A 14,312-nucleotide genomic window follows, 5' to 3' on the forward strand; every position below is an offset into this window, starting at 1 on the left:
CTGGAGTGGGGATTGGACTGGACATGGACAGATCCCTCCAGTCCACATTTAAAATGACGCGCGTGGTCACCGACAGCTGGGCCCAAGGGAGACGAGCAGGCGAGCATCCGGATGCGACCGGACGCCGCGTGCCATCCGCGGCCATGCAAATCTAGTCCGGATTTGGGCCGGGTTTGCGTCGTTCCGGACGCCGCGGCCATCTGTATTTGCGGTGCGTGGCCGTATTGGGCCGCGGATTTGTCCGGTTGGACCCATCCGGATGCGCGGGCGCGGGATGGGTCACTGCGTTTAGATGCCCTTAAGACCATCTCCAACCCGTAAGTCCGGATGAGTTAAATCGGACAAAATCACGGCTCAGCATGCGAACCCATTCCTAAAACGGATGGGCGCGGCATTCGGGACGACCCAAACCCTGCCCAAATCCGAGCCTTGTTTTGTGGCTGCGGACTCCGAGTGCTAGCCGCTCGTGTCCTCCCCTTTCCTCCCTGGCCCACGTGTCATATGGGCATAGCATCATTTTCATTAAAATTAAATATATTATGTGATAACCCTAATTTTTACGTTATTAATTAATTTGAGCTGAAAAATAATTTCCTTCCAAAAATGTTTTTCTGCTAATCTATAGTGTTTTAACTAGATGCTAATCTTTGCATTTGTTTTGAATTAAATTAGCCTATCCTTGTGAATTTAGAACATATCTTGTTTGTGCATGCATCGTTGGAGATAATTAAAAATGACAAGCTAACCTGACTTGTATATGCATGTTCCATCGATGGAGCTAGGTAGAAATAGTTAGCTAGTTGTAGTAGTACTGCATGTATCGTATAAGAGTTGATGTGGCAGCATGGTAGTGGCCAAGACACCCTAGTCTTCTCACGTGGACGTGCTGCATGAGGGCCAAGCAGTAGCTGGTGTCCTGTTTGCTCACGCCTGGACGTCGGCCATAGGTTTTTATCAGCTCCAAGAGTCACACGAAGGGTCAAGGCGGCAGGACAGCAGCCAGACGTGTCGGCCGATATTTTCAACGAAGGGTTAAGCGGCATGACGGCAAGGCCAGATATTTAGTCAGCACTCACACCAGCTCACTACCTATAAATAGCTTGAGCTTCGGCACTGCACTTCACTTTACACCCACAACATTTTTGAGAGAGGAGATAGAGCCAGCAGTGACGATAAGCGAGAGAGAGGGAGTGCTGCGTTTATATTCTAGTGCAGTGTCCATGGAGATGCTGCTAAATGGTGAGAGGAGACACGCCGAGGAGATGCTGTCTAAATAAAGATTAGAGCAAGCAGTAGACGTGGAGAATAGTACCGGTTTATATTGCTGCCGGGTTTTCTTGTTGGAGAATATTGGTCTGGGTTATTATTTCAAAACAGATGATTTTTAACCGAGGCAAGTAGATCTTCTTCTAGTTCCTATCTTGCTACCAGTTACCCTCTTTTGATATGTGCAAGTAGTTACTCTGTCGTATTCCACTTTTCATTGATGTCTTCTTCGAGTGTATAGCTGCTTGGCTATATATGCTAGCTCCTTGTTGTTTCCTTGATCAGTTGATCATGCGCTGATTATATTGTTACATTATTCTATGTGATCATTGTGTTGTTGGAGAGTGACGGGTGGTCATCTCTGATTTTATTGGAATCGTCTAATCTGCGGGAGCTCATGTGGAGCCGTGAGGTTGTTGACCTCATGACAGTGATTGTATCACTTACCCGCGAATATCCTGATCTTGTCGTATTGGTATCACGACGGCAATCGTATTGTACCGGTCACAGTTCAGGTATGGGACTGTCTGTGTTCTCCGCTGGGGACGGCCTCTGTTCGGGAACGTGTCGGTGATGGATCCGTAGGAGCGACCGACATCAGTAGGTCAGAGTGTCCGGGTCTTAGCGGGTAAAAGAACACTGCTTGACTAGCGCAACCTAGTCAAGACTGTCGATGTCGGAGTACCCCTCTGCAGAGTGTAAAAGCGTTAATATTAACCCCTGTGACTCCCGGGTTGGGAAGCTTGCTGTCATGTGTGATGCCAATCATTTCCATGTCAATCTCTGTGAAATTTATCATTGTATCTCATTTCCTTTAGTTCAGTTCCGTTAATTATCTCATTGATATCCTTTTGATTCCTGCTAATCTATTGATCATCATTTTTCTTCCTTGTTGCTCTACTTGCTGAGTATGTTTTCATACTCACCCTTTCCATCTCATTTTTTTTGCAGAATTTAGAATGTTTGGACTTTGGAGGAGCGTAGCATAGTGCAGCGGGATGGGGAAATAATAAATTTGTGTAGCATAACTCTTGTGTAATAGGAAAGATATTGAATAAAGTGTTGTTTTACCTTTATAAAGATGTCTTAGTTTGAGCCTTACATGTTTATAATCGAAGGTTATAAATATGTGGCGTTGTCACGACTAGGCCCGGTTTTGGGGCGTGACATATTACATTTTCTTAGTACTACTACTAGCCTAGCTACCGACTCGCCACCGTGGTCGTGGATTTCACTCGACGCGGACGGTCTGTACGCGTGAGGATTCCGCTCCAGCTTTATGAGCTGGGTGGCCCGGCGGCGTCCTACATCCGACGTTCCTCCGCGGCCGCCCTCCTCCTGGCCGTCCTGGCAGCTTGCGCGCGCTCGCGCTCCGCCTCCTGCTCCGTTACGGGTCGCTTCTTCCACAACCCGAGCTCCCACACAACGCGCTCGGCGTGTTTCCACAACGTCCCGTGCCTCGAGGCGGACGCGGCCGGCGTCCCGAGTCTCGTGGTTCGCCTGCTGGCGACGCCGCCGATCTTGGTGGCCGAGCTCCGCCTCCGCAGCCTCCTCGTTGGCGCGCCGGTCGGGCGAGGGCAGTTGGAGGAGGCGGCGGGCTGCTTGCTGAGCGATGAGCTCGTTCTTCCAACCGATGTGGTCGCCTAAACGGCGGCGACCGGCCCGGACGGAGGCCTCGTGCTCCCTCGTCTCGCGCGTGAGCTCGGTGAGACGCTCCTCGATGGTGACGTTGAGCTTCGCCATCTCGCGCTCGTGGATGGCCTCCTCCCCATCGGCGTCCGCGACGACATCCGCCTCCTCCTCGACGGCGGGGTCAGGGCCCTCCTCCGCGGCCAAAAGTGGACTTTCTTCAATTAGTATCAACCAGATGTATTATATGACTGTAATTTACGGAAGAGACATTTTTATACGAACCATGATATTTTTTTACGAAATATTGTATTGACAGTACAGATGTTAATGCTTACATTTACATCTATAAACACACTTACATCCTTCCTTTATAACCACTTTTGAAAGGTTGTCGTAATTTCCGTGTAGGTCCACCGTCCGTATAGCCATATATAGATTTATATGGCGCATGTTGTGTTCTACCTTGTTTTTATATGTATCTACGATCACGTGAGTATACCGAAATAGAAAAGCCCTATAAAAATCATGCATAGCATACGCCAAACGGATTGATCAGCCTAAAAATTGGCCGCTCTATGTTGCTCCGAATCCGACTCTTGTAATCTACTCCGAGACCAACACGTACATCTAGGCTGATATAAATATTGCCGGAGCAAGCGCTCTCATTGTCGTACACTTCTATTCCTCAAACGTACAGTTCCTTGCCTGCAATCCAATTTCGGCAACACGTACGTATCCTGCCGGGAATTGATCAAGCGCGCCTCTTTGCGGACCGCAATTACAAGCCTGATGGCGTCCATTGTCGAGGACATCAGCCACGACGGTGACTACCTGCATCTGCCGTCCGTCGAGAAAGAGGACGCCGACGACTACACAGACCTGCCATCTCAAGAAGAGGAAGAAGAGGAAGAGGAACAAGAGGAGCAAGAAGAAGAGGAGGAGCAAGAAGAGGAAGAGAAACAAGAGAAGCAAGAAGAGGAAGAGGAAGAAAAGGAGGAGGAAGAGGAAGACGGGCTCGAGTACATTCGTCCGGAGGAATTCCTGGCCTTTGTGTTGTCTATGAACCTTGAAAGCTACAGACTCGCGGATCGAATAGAGGCGCAAAACGCTGCGGAGAGCACGCTCGACGCCACCCCAAGCATCGGCGTCGTGGGTGCTTCAGACGATTCAGAGTTTGGAAGGGCGGTGGCCGAGGCGCTGGAGACGGTGGAGGCGCGGTCTGACGGCCGTGGCGACTTCCCGATCTGCTTGCAGGACGATAGCGGCGTGGAAGGAGACCCCGTGCGGGCACCGGTTCCACAGACGGTGCGTCGAGAAGTGGCTTCAGGAGAAAGGGAGCTGCCCGATGTGCCGGAGTCAGCTGGTGGCCACGATTCCCACCGCCGCCGCCACAAGTACGGCTCCAGAAATAGAGCAGTCAGTTTTCGTGGACTTCTATGATCGGGTCATTGCCAGCTCCGCTCTCACGGAGGAGGATTAGATGCTTAGTTAATTAGCTAGAGAAAGTGATGTTGCTGCTTACGATGGTTTTTACTTGTAATAGAGAAGACCTGATAAAATGATATTGACCATAGTATGTATGTTAGCATTCCTTGTGTAAAAATAAGGCGTAAAAAGATGTGTATAGCAGATGCATCTTTGCCGCCAACACAACGTCGTAAGAGCGGCCAGCCTGAGGTAGAGCCCCGGCCACGGGCTTCGGATCTAGCTGTCGAGCGGTTACGGGTATGTTCTTCGTCGGGCCTCTACATTTCCTTTACATGCTTTCCATTGAAATGTTAATGACATCGCGGCAACACAACGTAGGAGGAGATGGCAGCGAAGGAGCAGGCGGCCCAGGAGCAAAGGGCGCAGATGGAGCAGCAGATTCGGAGTACCGGCGGCAGCAGGACACGGATGATGCAGCGGATGCAACGAGCGGCGGCAGATGATGCGATAGCAGCGAGGCACGGATGAGCCGGTCGATGAGCCGAACGGTTCTGACTTCTCCACCGGGGAGTCTTCCTGCTCCTCCACCTTACTCCATGCCGTGGATGCCGCCAACGCCCACTCAGACCCCGGGGACACCTATCACCGTGAACAACATGAACATCATCCGGAGCATGAACCGCGGTGAGTCCTCTTGTGCCCAACCCGCTACTTGTACTTGTTCAAGTGTTCAATATGCAAATGCAAATGTAAATGTTCATTCCATCAACCTTATAGATTATATGTCACAAGGAAATGACGATGAGGCCGGCGGAAGCGGAGGACAAGGTTGATGGCATGGTCTTCGTGCACTTTGTCGGATTGTATGCTTGTAATGGATTGTAATATTGGACATTGCACTATGAACTCTATGTAACTTGTGTGGATGGACTATGGACTCTATGTAATGCATTGTATGCATGAATATGTGTGTTTGATGTATTTGTGGTGTTCCCGTAGGGTTTGATGATGTTATGTTGAAGATTATATGTGTATATGCTTTATTGTCAATTGCTATATTTGAAATGCAGGGAATAAGCAAAAAACAACAAAAAAATGAAAAAAACAGGGCCCTTTGCCGTGCGTGTGCACACGGCAAAGGACTTTTGGTCACTTTGCCGTGTGCACACGCACAGCAAAGGAGCCACGTGGCGGCAGCCTGTAGACCTGGGAGCTCCGGGGAGTGCTCGTAGGGGGCTTTGCCGTGCGCGGTAGAGCTAGCCCGCACGGCAAAGGCGCGCACGGCAGCGAAGGCTGGCGCACGGCAACGACGGTCGCACGGCAAAGAAAAGCAGCGCACGGCAAAGTCTTCGGGCACGACAGCCCCCCTGCCGCACGACAAAGTAGAGCCGCACGGCCAGGGATTTGGTTACCGCCCGGGAAATCTGGTTCCCGGCCGGGAACCAGATATCCCGACCACCCCCGGGAATCGGTCTAACCGGGTAAAAAATCCCGATTTTTTTGTTTTTTTGCGAAAAATTTAAATTTTAACGAATATTCTATATAATTTTAGCGAATATTCTCTTTGAATTTAAATTTTCGATTTTAAATTCGTCCGGTAACCGGGCGGGATTTTCCGGTTACCGCGGTAACCGGGAATCCCGAGCACCCCCGGGATTTTTTTCCTGTCGGGAGCCAAATCCTTGCGCACGGCAGCGTTTGCAGCGCACGACAGAGATGTAAGCGCACGGCAAAGAGCTTTGCCGTGCAATCCTTGCACGCGCACGGCAAAGGTGGCTTTGCCGTCGATGACGTTGCCGTGCAAGCTTTGCCGTGAGGGCACGCACGGCAAAGCCGTTGCCGTGCGCATAGGCCTCTTTGCCGTGCAAAGTGGAGCACGGCAAAGGCTGGCTTTCCCGTAGTGCAAGATCGATCTGGCAGTACAATCGAGTTCTACTCGGAGCATTCGAGCAATTATGAGGCTTAAATAACAATTGATAAAGCGACATCTTCTTTTCTGAACAATAAGAAAAATCGCTAAGATTGGTCCAATGCTGCCTAAGCTGGTTGGTACAAATCAAGGTGCTTTTTAAAAGGGTCGATCCTTACATGATAATTTTATAAGTTGGTCAAGGAATCAACAAAATTTCTTCGCTGTAGAAAATTGAGAAGACTTCTCCTCAAACTTGATATTGCCAAGGCATTTGGTACGATAACATGGCAATTCCTAATGGAAGTGCTTGTCCAAAAGGCTTTGGTAACAAATGGAGAGAATGGATCCCCGGGCCCATCTATTTGGTACCTCGGGGTAAGTTTAAGGGGAGGAGACACCCTCTCTAGTCTCTCCCATGCTTTTTATTTATTTTGGTAATGGAAGCTCTTAGTCTGTTTGTTTGCCAAAGCTGAAGTGAATGGTTTGATTTCCGCCTTCCCCACTGGAAGAAATATTCAGCAAAGACTTTCGGTGTATGCCGGTGATGTTATTATCTTCCTTGAGGCCTCAAACTCAAATGCGCCCACTCTTAAATTTATGCTGGATATATTTGGTGGAGCTTCTAGTCGAAATTGTAAAAGGGGAAGAACTATATTTCTCCTATCTATGGTGGCGGGCGTCTAGTGTCACTGACCGTGGCACCGCGGTGGTGGTCTTCTCTCTCGCCAGAGGAGATCGGCTAGTTGTGTGGCTAGCCGTGGCGGATCTCGCGATCTGTCGCCTAGCTCCCGATGGCGAGGCGCAGCTGCCGGTGAAAGCCGGTCCGGACTTCGGTCATGGCGGATGATGGTGGCGTGCTTCGTCATTACCTTGTTGAAGGCATTGTCTCTGCAGCCTGCGTTCTTCGCCTGGGCTGCTCCAGAGGAAACCCTAGACCCGGGTCTCCCGGATCGGACGATGGCGGCGCGCAACACCGTTCTCCCTGTTGGAGGAATCGTTTTTTGGAGCAGACAATGGATGGCGGTGGTGCTGAGGTGGAGCGGTGTGCTTTTGCTGTGTCGGCGTCCAGGGACGGCTCTATCTTTCGCGTGGCCCTTGGGCGAAGTGACGAAAGATGCCCCTAAGACTATTTTATGTAGGTCAATAAGACGAATATGTATGTACACATATCGATATATAAAGATATATCCGTGTCCAATTTTAGTTGCAAAATATTAAAATTAACATTAAACGATATACTCATAGTAATAATTCTTAACCACTAAGCAATGTCATATAACGATAGGAAGATAAAAAAAAGAGTAGCAAAACATAACAAGTAGTATTCCCTGCTAGTTTTATTACCTCAAATAAAACCAAATTACAATGACTTCATCAAGAATAATGCTTCAGTGCTTCACAACAAAACTACTTCGGGCATTTCTAGATGCAATATCATTGAGTACAACTTCAAGATCGATGTTGACCAACACCTTTGATTGTCGTCATGGACATCAAGACTAGTTGTTGCTGAAATATACCTATTTAAAACACCTCTTTGTGATTCAGTAAGTGTATTCACTTTTTTTCATTCCTTTTCGCAGCAGCCGATTAATGTTTCCGCTTCGGCGTTGAAACATTTAATATTATAGTATTATTTTTTGAACAAGAAACACCTAATATTATGAACTAATTAAAAACATGTTTCACAACGTTTACAAAGGATGATAGGAAGTCAGTAAGACAGTAGCACACACATTCTGACCGGTAAACATATAAGGTGGAACAGAATTTAATTAAGCCCATGAGTGATCCGTAGAAGCAGAAGTTGATCTGCACACTGCAGGGGCCGCCCTGGCGCTCGCGATCTGGGAGACTGGGACTAGGAGTCGAAGCGACTAGGCGAGGTGGAGCGATCGAGTCGGGGTGTCGTTTCTTTCCTTCCGTTCCCCTCCATGGCCTCGTTTGCTTATATCGTGCTGGGCCTTTGGTTTGTATAGAGGACATATGTGCTGATGGGCCCCCTCCAGGCGGTGGCCCATGGCCGTTGCCCATGGTCGCCTAGGGCCAGAGCCGGCCCTGTCGGCATCGTCGAGTCGCCGCGGCATGGTGCAGTGGTGTCTCGGGACGGTTGAAGTGTGATGGACTCGCGCAGGATGGTGAAGTCGTCTGGTGCCATGGCGGCATCGATGGCAGGCCTAGCATGGTCAATGCGATGCTCTCTCTTGAAGATGGAGTCAAGAAAGAAGGCGGTAGCAACTTCTATGGCGTGTGCGTTGGCGTATGTTGAGAGTCTGCTTGACTGGATGTGCTTCTCATCTGCTATTGGACAGCCTGGGAAGGCATTTGGTTTTTGGTTGATGTGAGTTGGTGAATTGTCACCTCCTTCATCCCTCTGTAGGTTTAGCGAGGTGGCTTCGAGTTTGATCTTTTGTATTGCTCTTGTAAGATGTTGTGAATAATCTAATAAAAAAACCGTGTGCATCCCTTGGATGCAGAAGCTGGAGCGATATTTCCTCCATTTCGAAAAAAAAACAATATTTAGAGTGCCAATTCACTAGACTGCCAATAAAATATCTTGGACTCTTCTCCATTTTAGAAATGCATGCAAGGAGGATTTTCAAGAGTTTTTTTTTAAGAATAGGATTTTCAAGAGTTTTAATTGACAAGATTGAGAGTAAACTTGCCTCCTGGAGGAATTTCATGCTTACAAAGAGAAACAATTATCTATGCCAATGGTGTCGGCGTAGATGTCGCCCTGACGCTGTCAGGTAGTACGTCATGATGGATGTTGGGAGAGCCCACATGGGAGAGCTGCACCAACGCACAAGCTAGGCTGACGGCTACCATCGGCATAGGTCCATCTACGCTCATGATCACATGGTACCCCTCCCCTATCGAGACCTACGCCGACATCCCTGATAAAAAGGCGTCGTCATAGAATCGAGGCCATCGGAGTGCGTCGAATTTCCTGTATTGACTTGATGCGGATGATGCACACTGGGCTTGCCTGCTCCCTTTAAATGTGTGGTGGTTACTTCCAATGGCAGGTGAGGTGGGCCCTCAGGAAAATGTATGTTATTTTCAGCTTTTTAAAAACGTACTCTAGAATTTAGAAACTCTTGAGGAATATTGCATGTAGGTAATGGATGCACACGTAGGTGTGTACGAAGTTGCATGTAAGTTTCAAAATTTGTAAATTATCTTTAACTTACTAGTAAGCAAAATCCAACAACTCGCATTTGGAGTTTTCGCTACTCCAATTCACCACAAAGCGCAATGTTGAAAAGGTTAGGGCATGTCGTTTCGACCATCACAACACTAGCAGGATTGCACAATTATTTTCCTTGGATTTAGCCAATTTAGCCAATATGGAGCTATAGTAGTAACAACCTAAAAGGTCTATTTTTTCGTAATATAAACATAAATAAATTAATGTTTATAACATATAGTAATTATAATAGTTCCCAACGCTGATAGCTAATTAGCGGGTAATCAGCGGGTTAGTTACGAAGCCAGTATGCCAATCCGGCCTAACAGGCTTACCAATCTTGCTCACGTGATCTACATACATAGTATATGGAATACACATATTGTATCAATATAGACGGATATACATGGGCTGGATATGGGTTTCGGCGGACTTGACTCAAAACGCACGAAAAAAACCCGACTATAACCCTTCAACTTCATTTAGGAAGCATCGGCGCAGCTCTCCGGGTAAGAATAGTTCATCTTTACAAGACACAGAAGCATCGAACATGGAATGATTATCCAAACTAAACCCAAACCATGCGACCAATGTATGATGTCACTTTTTTTTTGCGGGTAAAAGTGATCTTTATTACTCAAACCATGCGACCAATGTATGATGTCACTTTGATTTAGAATGAGTAGAACCGATAACAGATGTAACAACTGACATGAGTGCTCAAGTCCTCTTGAAAGGTAAATCATGAGTATTTCTTGGAATTGATTAACAGAGGGATTACAACGGATTTGCAAAATAACATACAAAGTTAAACACACATTCTTGCACAGCTAGCTGCGAACGAAATTCTCAGCCGCTGCAACAGTCTCCACACAATTAAACGACCAGTGTATCAGTGCAGACACGTGCGGCGAATGGCGACGTCGTGGCCGCCGTCGTTCGCCGCCCGTCGGCACCTACCGTGCATCGGCCGATCAGATCCTTGTGGTGGTCCTCCGGTGGCCGGCGCGGCCAAAGGAGAGCGCCCGGACCAGGCGGCGCCACAGCGCCCCGATCGACGGCATCCTCCGGCTCGTCCGGACCACCGGCGTCGTCGTCCCCGCCCTCTTCCTCCTCCACAGCGACGGCATCGCGCGCTAGTTAAAGCCTCTTGCGGTTGAACTGTACGATGATGGAAAGCTTGAAGATGGACCAGATGGTGAGAGCAGCAGGAGTCGGGATAGTGAGATCGATGGTGGTTTGTGGTTTGTGCTCGATCGGTCCCATGGCGATTTTATACGCTTGCGCGCCACCGACACGGCGCCTTCGCGGGGCTGCACGCGGGCTTGCGGATAGAAGCATCGAAGTGTGCAGGTGGCGGATTCGTGCGCACGCGTCAGATGACTCGGGGCTGTACGTGGCAATGCTGGCCTCGTCATCGATCGTGGATGGTCTGTGACTCTGTACCTGCAGCCGACGCTGGCGGGGCAAAAATACCGTCGGTTTTACCATGGTCAGCTCAGTAATCAAGGCTTTCCATCTCTTTTAAACATTGTTGCACCTGAGGGCCTCCATCCAGGGCACTTGATTTCTGACCGTCCGATGAGATGACATGGCAGAGCGTTGTCCGTCCGTTTTCCCGATCGGCTGATGTGCGGGCCTGCTTCTCGGGGATCCGAAGGTCAGCGACTCAGCGTACGTGGGCGTCTGTGGGTGTTAATCCAAACAGTGATGCGCGGTGGCTGCCTCCGTGGTTTCGCATGCCCGCCAGGGGTAAAATCGACAATTCATGTCGCCATTCGTCCTTCTCCTCCCGGCCCGTACTTGCGTGGCGGCCGGCGAGGCGACGCCGTACTCCGAGTGACGTGGGCATTATCCTTCGGGTAACCAGTATTGCTCTACCCTATACGGTCCATGTGGAGGCCCATGAAGGTATTCGAAGACAAGATGAGCCACTAGGACGGTGCGGTGGAAAATTATTTGAAGTACAAGACACGGAAGAAGCCGAAGAAGGAAAGATTAGAGATAGATCTACTGTAAACCTATTCGTACTCGATTAGACCTCTCGGGACCTGGCCACCTATATAAAGGCCAGGAGAGGGGCTATCGAGGACACGACCAATCTTAGCGATCTTAGCCAACGGAAGCTTAGAACTAGGTTACCCTAGCAATTAGCTACCTCGACGAGATCACAGCCGAACTATTCGGCACCCCATTGTAACACCATTTTTATCATAATCAAGAACAGACAAGCAGGACGTAAGGGTTTTACCTCACCGAGGGCCCCGAACCTGGGTAAATCGCTCCCCCCGTTTGTCTGCATACCGATGTCTCGTATCAGCTTGCAGGATTCCATCAACCCTAAGTCCCAATCGGAGGACATTGTCGAGGAACACCCCCGACAATTGGCGCCGTCTGTGGGAACCCTGCAGGTACCAGATCAGTCATCGGCAGATCTGATCATGTCATCGACATCTTCATCGGCACCGCCGTCACCAACTCTGGGAGGTCCGATCCGATTCGGCTCCTACGAGTTCACCCCGCATAGCGATTCTTCTCGCTCGAACTTCTCAGATCTGCAAGGAAACATGGAGATGACATTCGGCAGCTTCCACTACAACGTCAACACGGAGGGAATCCTCCAGCTGCTAGAGTCGCCCACCTCCGGATCAATGAGCCCTAGCGCGTCGTCATCACTCGATCTACTGGCTGGCCTGACAGAGTCGATGAGCTCGCCCGCACCTTCGACTCCCCGTTCAGCATCCTCGATGTCGGTGGGATCCGACGAACCCATGTCTTCAGAACTAACCTCCTACTACTGCTCAAATTGCGACGCCAGGCACGGTTTGGGATCAAGCGATACACCGTTCATCTGCAATGCCCGATACTCGTCAGGAGAAGACAGCGTCGGCAGCATCGCCCGGAGAACCACCCGAAGAACAGCACACCATCAGGTCTACGTCGCCAACAATACAGGAAATACAAGGCACGGAGGAGACGGAGACCGCACGCCTCGTTCCAGCAGGAGGGCGAGCTTCGAGAATAGCGCTAGCAATCGCGACAGCGACTATACCATCGCGGATGAAGAGTGGGCAGCAGCCAGAACAGCCGTACTCAACAACACCCCGCCCGCTGGAACCTCGGTTGGAACCCTAAACGCATACCGCTCTATACTAGAGAAAAACCGGGAGCACCTGTCGAGAGAGCAAGCTACCCTCGAGAGACGTCTATCTGCGGCAGAACGATCCAGCGAGCGACGGAGAGCCTCACAAGGAAGCGCTTCCCGAAGCACTCTTGGAGCGGGAAAACATCGGTCAAGACTGTCCAGGCTCTCAGAAGACGACGCCAGAGAAATAACGTCAAATCTAACCAAGTCTTTCATGACCACGGATACCGCAGGCATGCCACGGCCGAAGAACGTTGCGGGAGCAACGGCCAATCTCGCCGCATACCTCATCAACCAACGCCCCGAAGGATCCATGGCACAAGCTCACCGTGGTGCCCTAGAAAGTCTCGCCATATTGGGAAACAATCTAGTTCCGCAGAAGGAGAAAAACACGGCGCGGGCCAGCGGCTCGAAACATCGGGCGAGAGATGCTCGGGATGAAATCACCCAGAGCCGAATCGATAAAGCGAGACGACGACGCGCCGCCAGGAAGGACGACGACAGCGACTCCTCAGACGAGGATCAAGAGTACGATGGTGAACTAAGGGGAGCCGATTGCTTGAGTTACAAAATCCGCGAGACAATGCCACCCAAGAAATTCAAGCCTACTCCCACGACGCTGCCAAGTATGATGGGAAGCAGGAACCAAGATCGTGGATAGATGATTACCTGCAGACTGTGATTCTGTATAAAGGGAACCAGATAGCAGCAATGCAGTGCTTACAGCTCTACTTAAAGGACTCAGCGCGAGCTTGGCTGAGGGGGCTGCCGAAAGGCTCCATCAAATCATGGGACGACCTGGTAGATGCCTTCGTTGCTAACTTCCAGGCAACGTACAAAAGACCCGTCGGGATTGAGGAGCTACGCAGCTGCCAGCAGAAGCAGAAGGAGTCGATGCGCTCTTACATAGGGAGGTTCACCAAGCTCCTAAACGCTGCCGAAGACGTATCTGTAGACAGAGCAATCGACGCTTTCAGCGATGGCGTCCGACGCGAAAGTTACATAGAAGAACTTGGACGCAAAAAGGCAAAAACCATCACCAAGCTGATGGAAATCGCCAACAGTTGGGCTGATGGCGAGGACAACGTGCGAAGACCACGCCAGCGCAGCGAGGACGAAGACGATGACCAGCAAAAACACGACTCGGGCAGCCGAAGGGATCGGAACAAAAGGAGGAAAAATCGCAACTACGACGACAACAACCTGGTAGCCGCAGGATACTCCGATCGACATGATGACCGGTATGATGAAAGAAGAGATGATCGACAGGATGGCAACCGGAACAACTCTGGAAACCGCGACAACTATAAACCACGGCAGCAGAGGACTCCCGAGCTACCCTATGCTGAACAGATCAACGCCCCCTGCTACTTGCACTCGTATGTTGACTCCAAGGACGGCAAAACGAAGTCAAGCCACCTTCTCAGGGATTGTCGACAGTTCCTTGACATGCATAAACTCATCCAGCAGTCAGGACAGCAACCGTTACCACCTCCTCCTCCTCCACCTCCAACACAGCACGAAGTCCAGCAGGCCCAACCTCATCAACCCAACGAGGCGTTCCCACCACCACGTGGGCAGATGAGTATGATCCACAAAACGGGTGTCTCGAGAAGAGAGATGAAGAAGCTCACTCGAGAAATTAATCTGGCCGAAAGCATCATGGCAAACATCCCTGAGTATGTCGAGTGGTCCTCTCAGAACATTACGTTCAGTCGAGCAGACCACCCGATGACCAT

This window comes from Lolium rigidum, chromosome 3, assembly GCF_022539505.1.
Source record: "Lolium rigidum isolate FL_2022 chromosome 3, APGP_CSIRO_Lrig_0.1, whole genome shotgun sequence".
Taxonomy (NCBI): domain Eukaryota; kingdom Viridiplantae; phylum Streptophyta; class Magnoliopsida; order Poales; family Poaceae; genus Lolium; species Lolium rigidum.